We start from the raw sequence: 8,010 nt of genomic DNA on the forward strand, positions 1-8,010 counted from the left end.
AGGTTGGGTTAGTGGGGGGTGTGGACCTGACGAGGGAGTCACGGAGGGAGTGGTCTTTTCGGAATGCTGATAGGGGAGGGGAGGGAAATATATCCCTGGTGGTGGAGTTCGTTTGGAGGTGGCGGAAATGACGGCGGATGATGCGCTTTACATGGAGATTGGTGGGGTGGTAGGTGAGGACCAGTGGGGTTCTGTCCTGGTGGCGGTTGGAGGGGCAGGGCTCAAGGGCAGAGGAGCGGGAAGTGGAGGAGATGCAGTGGAGGGCATCGTCGACCACGTCTGAGGGGAAATTGCGGTCTTTGAAGAAGGAGGCCATCTGGGTTGTGCGTTTTTGGAACTGGTCCTCCTCAGAGCAGATACGGCGGAGACGAAGGAATTGGGAAGGAAAACTTAACAAGGAGAAATGTGCATCCACTGCAGATGGATATGGGAGAATTTATATATTTTATTTCTATTCATTTGTGGGACATGGGAATAATGATTATACCAAGGTCAGCCAGCTGGACCTCATAGAATATGAGTTCCCATATTGGGGCTGTTTAGCTGACATTCATTATCTGTCGCTCGTTGCCCCTTGAGAAGGTGGGGGTGAGGTGCCTTCTTGAACCGCTGCAGTCCATGTGCTGTAGGTTGACCCACAATGCCCTTGGGTAGGGAATTCCAGGATTTTGACCCAACAACACTGAAGGAATTACACCAAGGAACCCCTGCAGTGATGTCCTGGAACTGAGATGACTGACCTCCAACAACCACAACAATTTTCCTATGTGTCAGGCATGACTCCACACAGCAGAGAGTTTGCCCAGATACCCATTGATTCCAGTTTTGCCAGGGCTCCTTGATGCCACACTCGGTCGAATACAGCCTTGATGTCAAGGGCTATCCCTCTCCCCTCCCCTCTGGAATCCAGCTCTTTTGTCCATGTTTGACCCAAGGCTGTAATGAGGTCAGGAGCTGAGTGGCCCTGGGGGGACCCAAACTGGGCGTCACTGAGCAGGTTATTGCTGAGCAGCTTATTACTTTGTCTGTCTTCAGTGCAGAAGATAAAGAAAATGTCCCAGAAATATTTGAAAACCAATGACCATGGAAAATGGGGAACTGAAATAAATTAATATTAATTAAGAAGTAGTATTCAAAAATGTAATTGGACTGACAGCAAATAAATCCCCTGGACCAGAGGAAAATCATGTTAACGAGCTGAAGGAGGCAGTTAGAGGGCAATGGTCGCACCTTTCATCATTGCAGCACGGAGACAGACTCTTCAGTCCAACCCGTCCATGCCGACCAGATATTCTAAATAAATCTAGTCCCACCTGCCAGCACCCGGCCCATATCCCTTCAAATCCTTCCTATTCATGTCCCCATCCAGGCGCCTTTTAAATGTTGCAATTGTACCAGTCTCCACCACTTCCTCTGGCAGCTCATTCCATACACGCACCACCCTCTGGGTGAAAACTCAAACCCTCCAACCCTGGCAACATCCTTGTAAATCTTTTCTGAACCCTTTCAAGTTTCCCAACATCTTTCCGATAGGAAGGAGACCAGAATTGCACGCAGTATGGGAAGAGAGTAGATTCTGATTGGTCGAGGCCCTGTCATGGCGAATGAACCATTTCGATGATGACTAACAATTAATTATCAAGTTTTATTTAAATCTTATACCAGGCAGGTTTCCTCTAATTGGTCAAGGCATGTCTTTCTTTCTGCAGTGAACAGGACTCTGGTTATTGATGTGTATCGTTTCTATTACATGTAGTTGCACTGCTGTAAATGTGTCTGAGAAGCTTGAATTGGTTGTCAGCATTGTTTCTTGCGCAGTTGGCAAAGTTGCCCATTTACACAATTTGAACCTAATTTTGGACATTCCGTTTTGAGATTTGCAAGAACAAGTCGGTTGGATGCAGTCAGTACTTGTCCAGTTGTAAGCCACAAGAGGCACACACTGTTTTATGCAATCTGCTAGACTAATGACATGTGGCCTACATATGTGGCATCACACTCGTACTGAAATTCACTTACTACAGTATTCCTTTGTGGGATAGGCAGAATATCTAATTGGGAGAAAGTGAGGGCTACAGATGCTGGAGATCAGAGTCAAAAAGTGTGGTGCTGGAAAAGCACAGCAAATCAGGCAGCATCACATTCCTGATGAAGAGCTTATACTTAAATCGTCAATTCTCCTGCTCCTCGGCTGCTGCCTGACCTGCTGTGCTTTTCCAGCACACTTTTGACTCAGAATATCTAATTGGCTTGATGACAACCTGTTGATAAGGTGAACATTATAATGGCAGTGTGAGACAAAGATCTCCACCATTTCCCTATGCTCAAATGTTTGAAAAGATCTTTAAACTGCCACAAACAGGTGCAGAAAATAATCAAGAACGCCAATGAAATACCAGCCTTTATATCTCAGGGACTGAAGTGTAAGGATGCAGAGGTTATGCTGCAGCTATGCAAAATCCTGGTTCAACCCCACTTGGAGTACAATGGACACTTTTGGACATCACACCTTAGGAGGGCTTTGGAGAGGGTACAACACAGATTTACAAGAATGATGCCTGGATTTCAGGAGTTTTGATAATTCTCCAGATCCTGGAAAGGTTCCTGCTGACTGGAAAGTAACAAATATAGCCCCAGTATTAAAACAGAGAGGAAGAGGGAGAGTGGAGAATGATAGACATGTTAGTTTGGTGACAGTAATAGGGAAAATGTTAGAAACTAATGTAGCAGATGTGATAACTGAAGAATTATAAAAGAACATCAAAATTGGGCAGAGTCAACATGGATTTAGGGAAAGAGTATTGTTTTTGAATGTTGGTATTTTTTGATGATGTGACATGTAGCATAGACAAAGGAGAGCCAGGTGAATGTGCAGCATTTGAATTTTCAGAAGGTTTTTGATAAGGCTCTACACACTCGGTTGGTAAACATGATTAAAGAGTGTTAGGGTAGTGTACTGGTCAGGATTGAGAATGATTCGGAGACACAAATCAGAGAAGGGACAAACATGTCATTCTCAAGGTGGCACGTTGCTACCTGTTGGGTACGAGATTCACAACTGGTCACAATCTATATCGGTGGTTTCGATGCACGGACCAATTGTAATATTTCCAAATTTTTTGATGACCTGAAGCTGAGTCAGTCGCTGCAGGATTCCTAACCTCTGACCTGTTCCTGAAGCCACCGTCTTTATGTGGTGAGTCTAGTCGAGTTTCTGGTCAATGGTAATCCCAGGATGTTGATGGTGGGAGATTCTGTGATGGTAACACCATTGAATGTTGAATCATAGAATCCTAGAATCCCTACAGTGTGGAAACAGCCCTTCGGCCCAACAAGTCCACACCGACGCTTTGAAGAGTAGCCCACCCAGGCCCATTCCCCTATCCTATTATCCTGTAGTTACCCCTGCTAATGCATCTAACCTACACACCCCTGAACACTACGGGCAATTTAGCACGGCCAATCCACCTGACCTGCACATCTTTGGATTGTTGGAGGAAACTGGAGCATCCGGAGGAAACCCACCCAGACACTGGGCGAATGTGCAAACTCCACACAGACTGCGGCCTGAGGCTGGAATTGAACCCAGGTCCCTGGTGCTGTGAGGCAGTAGTTCTAACCACAGAGCCACCGTGCCACCCCCAAGTCACAGTGCTGCCCCGTTGAGGGGGCAATGGTTAGATTCTGACTTTTACCCATTCCTTTGTCTATCCAACTGTTTATTCTCTCTCTGGGCTCCATCACCACCAACCATTTACTCATCGCTCTCCCTCACCCCATCTTCATTTATATCAACTTTTCTTCAGCTACAATCAGTTCTGAAGGATTGTCAGTGGACCTGAAAAGTTAATTTTGCTTTCTCTCCATAGATGCTGCCAGATCTGCTGAGTTTTTCCAGCAATCTCCATCAGCGGTGATCAACTCAACACAGACATCTTCTACAAACCCACCAACTCCTACAGCTACCTGGATTACACTGAATCCCACTCTGCCTCCTGAAAAAACGCTATCCCATATTCCCAATTCCTCTGCTTCCACCGGATCTGCTCCCAGGAGGACCAGTTCCACCAGAGAACACACCAGATGGCTTCCTTCTTCAAAGACTATAATTTCCCCTCCCACGTGGTCAATGATGCCCTTTCACACATCTCATCCACTTCCTGCACCTCTGCCTTTGAACCCCACCCTTCTAATCACAACAAGGAGAGAACCCCACGATCCTCACCTTCTACCCCACCACCCTCCGGATACATCGCATCATCCTCCACCATTTCCGCCACCTACAAACGGACCCCACCACCAGAGATATAGCTCCCTCCCCACCCCTATCTGTGTTCCATAGAGACCATTCACTCCGCAACTCCCTTGTCAGGTCCACAGTCCCCACCAACCCACCCTCCCCTCCTGGCACCTTCCCCTGCCACCATAGGAATTGAAAGACTTGTGCCCACACCTCCCCCTCCCCACTTCTATCCAAGGCCCCAAAGGAGCCTTCTACATCCATCAGAGTTTCACCTGCACATCCACACATGTCATTTACTGTATCCATTGCTCCTGATGCAGTCTCCTCTAATCGGGGAAACAGGTGCCTACTTGCAGAGCACTTCTGAGAACATCTCTGGGACACCGTCAGCAACCAACCCCACCACCCAATGGCTGAACATTTCAAGTCCCCCTCCCACTCTGCCGAGGACGTGCAGGTCCTGGGCCTTCTCCATCACTGCTCCCTCACCACCCGATGCCTGGAGGAAGCACACCTCATCTTCCACCTCGGGACCCTCCAACCCTACGGCATCAACGTGGATTTCACCAGTTTCCTCATTTCCCTCCACCACCTTACCCCAGATCCAACCTTCCAACTTGGCACCGCCCTCATGACCTGTCCTACCTGTCCATCTTCCTTCCCACCTATCCATTCCACCCTCCTCTCTGACCTATCACCATTAACCCCACCTCCATCCACCTACTGCACTCTCAGCTACCTTCCCCCCAGACCCACCCTCCTCCCATTTCTCTCTCCACCCCGAGGCTCCCAGCTTCATTCCTAATGAAGGGCTCTTGCCCAAAACGTCGATTCTCCTGCTCCTCGGATGCTGCCTGACCTGCTGTGCTTTTCCAGCACCTAACACTCAACCCTTTTCATGTCTGTCCTCTGGATAGTTGGGGATGGGCAGTAAATGCTGGCCCAGTCAGAGACACCCATCACCCATGTACAATAAAACACAGCCTGCACTGAGCAAGACAATATTCAAATGAAGAAGGTGTGTGATGGGGAGCCAGTCTGGGTCAGTGAGCAGACATGGTGAGAGGGGAATGGGACTGGGCATTAAGGCACGGGCAGCAGAGGTTTGGCAGAATTCCAGTTTATGGAGGTTGAGATGTGGGAGATGAGTCAGGAGAGTGTTGAAAGGGTCGCCCCTGGAGATAGCTCTGGGAGAATGAGGACTTCAGTAGCTGCTGAGCTGGGCTGGGGCAGTGAAGAACTTGAGTGATTTTTTAAAGATGAAAATAAATGATGTGAATATGGGACAGAAGATGACATGTTAGTATTTCCCAGACAGAAGTTAATTGTTTTTTACTTGTTTCTTTCATAATGGTTACGCTTAATAGCGACTTTAAACTGATGGCTGATTCATACAAGACCCTGGTTGGACATCAGTGTAACTTCAGGGCGTCACTTTATAGGAAGGATAGGAACTTGTTTTCTTTATTCACCCCCATGGTGAGGGCATCACTGGCCCAGCACTGATTGCCCATTGGGCAGTTAAGAGTCAGCCACATTGCTGTGGGTCTGGAGTCATAGAGTCCTACAGCATGGAGTCAGGCCATTTGGCCCAAACTGGTCTGTGCCGACCAAAATGTCCATCCACCCTAACCCCATTCCCCTGCACTTGGCCCATACCCTTCTAAACCTTTCCTATCCATGTATTTGTCCAAATACCTTTTAAATGTTGTTAATGTACCCGCCTCAACCACTTCATTGGCAGCTCATTCCAAATGGGTACCACCCTCTGGGTAAAAATGTTCCCCCTCAGGTTCCCTTTTATTGTTCCCTCTCTCACCTTCAACTGATGCCCTCTAGGCCTCGATATCCTAACCCTGGAAAAAACACTGAGTGCATTCACCACATCGGTGTCTCTCATGATCCTTGTATACCTCTATAAGATCCCTCCCCAGTCTCCTACGCTCGAAAGAAAAATGTCCTTGCTTGTCCAACCTCTCCCTATGACTCAGTCACTTGGGTCTGGAGTCACATGTAGGCCAGGTAAGGGTGGCAGCTTACTTCCCTAAAGGACATTAGTGAACCAGATGGGATTTTCCAACATTTGACAATGGATTCACTAGACTCTTAATTTCAGATATTTATTGAATTCAAATTCTACCATTTACCATGGTGAGACTCGAACCCCGGTCCCGAGAACATTAACTGGGTCTACAGTTCAGATAACATCTCAAGTCATCGCCTACCCTGAAAGCATAGGAGAGACAGTGTAGAAGCGACTTACAAGAATGGTTTCAGAAATGAGAAACTTCAGGTAGATTGATGAAGTTAGGGCTGTTCTCCTTGGAGAGGGGAAAGCTGAGAGGAGATCTGATAGAGCTTTTCAAAACCATGAGTGGGCTGGCCAGAGTAGATAGGGAGAAGTTGTTCCCACTCATAAAAAATACAAGAACAAGAGGGGCATAAATCTAAATTAATGTGCAAAAGGAAATGCCTCCACCTCTCATCTCACTGTCTACAAAAACTATTCTCAGTTTAGATTGCCCCCATGTGGAACTAAGTAAAATTGCCAAATAGAGAGACATTGGTTAAGCTTTTGGTTCTTCACTCATCAGGACCAATGCAAGAATGCCAAATTTCAAAAATCACAACCATTTATGCTACATGAGAAAGGAGTGTTGATTGGATGACAAGTCAACTCTGATTAGTGTTGGTATGGAACTATAGCTCCCTGCGCTGCTGAGGAATTTGAAAAGGTGCAAGACTTGGACATATTCTGCTTGTTTCTCGAGAAGAGGTTCCTGCTCATGTAAAACATACCTCGCTTCCATAAGCATAACGGTGACTGATTATCTTCAATTGGTTATTACTGGAACCACTAGCACACCCAAGATTGATCAGCATGTGCTGCCCAATCACATCCATCGAGAGAGGTTTGTTTTAGGTTTTACAAGCACAAGATTGGCTGAGTATGATCTGCTCTCTGTCTATAAACTGCCGCAAGAACATGCTATATAAAAACCAAAAGAATTGGGGATCACAAACGAAATTAGAAGTTACTGGAAAAGCTCAGCAGGTCTGGCAGCATCTTGTGAAGAGAAATCAGAGTTAACGTTTCAGGTTTGGTGACCCTTCCTCATTAGCCAATCAGTGTGAGGTACATCCTCTGTACCTGGCATCTCTCTCACCCAGAAACCTGGACACATTGCTCAACTGTGTGCTGGTGGAATGTGTTTTTAGACAGACAATGAGGTTTTGTTTGTGACGTAGACACTGCCCAGTATCAATGTGAAAGGACTTGCTTCACATCCTGTTCATAATGTGGAGATACTTTGCCTTTCTGGGATATCTGAGATTCTCACATCAGAGATTTCCTGCAATTGGATGTAGGTCAATAATTGCAATATCTCAGAAACTTCACACAATCCCGAATGCCCCGCAAACTGTACTCTCCAGCACCTACCTTCTCTGATCATCACCCCACTCTGCACTCCAGCTTTAGAAGCTGCTGAAGGTATTTCCACAGCCACCCACAGCTACAGGGAATGATTCCAGTCAAATTCCAAGCTGCTGATCCATAAGTCACATCTTCATCAGGGGGGAGGGAAGGTTAGTATTGTCCCAGCTTCCTTCCAAACCTTTCAGAGAAACACGTGTGTTACAGGCCATGCAAACTGAAAACATACTCAATGATTGGATGTTGACGTAGTTCCATCGATTCCTTCTCTTCAAACTTGCTCAGGAATCCACAGCAGAATCCAACCATTTACCTGCAGAAATAATTAACA

At 46.7% G+C, this 8,010-nt stretch overlaps 1 long non-coding RNA gene across 1 annotated transcript in view; it reads right to left on the reverse strand.

Annotated features, from left to right (window-relative positions):
• The window catches only part of LOC122559410, a 183,283-nt gene that overhangs the window by 46,542 nt on the left and 128,731 nt on the right, over positions 1-8,010 (reverse strand). Inside the window, exon 2 of the long non-coding RNA XR_006314425.1 lies at positions 7,686-7,992. This is a non-coding gene — a long non-coding RNA (uncharacterized LOC122559410). The remainder of the gene's footprint in view (positions 1-7,685; positions 7,993-8,010) is intronic.

Source organism: Chiloscyllium plagiosum, chromosome 19 (genome assembly GCF_004010195.1).
Source record: "Chiloscyllium plagiosum isolate BGI_BamShark_2017 chromosome 19, ASM401019v2, whole genome shotgun sequence".
Lineage (NCBI taxonomy): Eukaryota > Metazoa > Chordata > Chondrichthyes > Orectolobiformes > Hemiscylliidae > Chiloscyllium > Chiloscyllium plagiosum.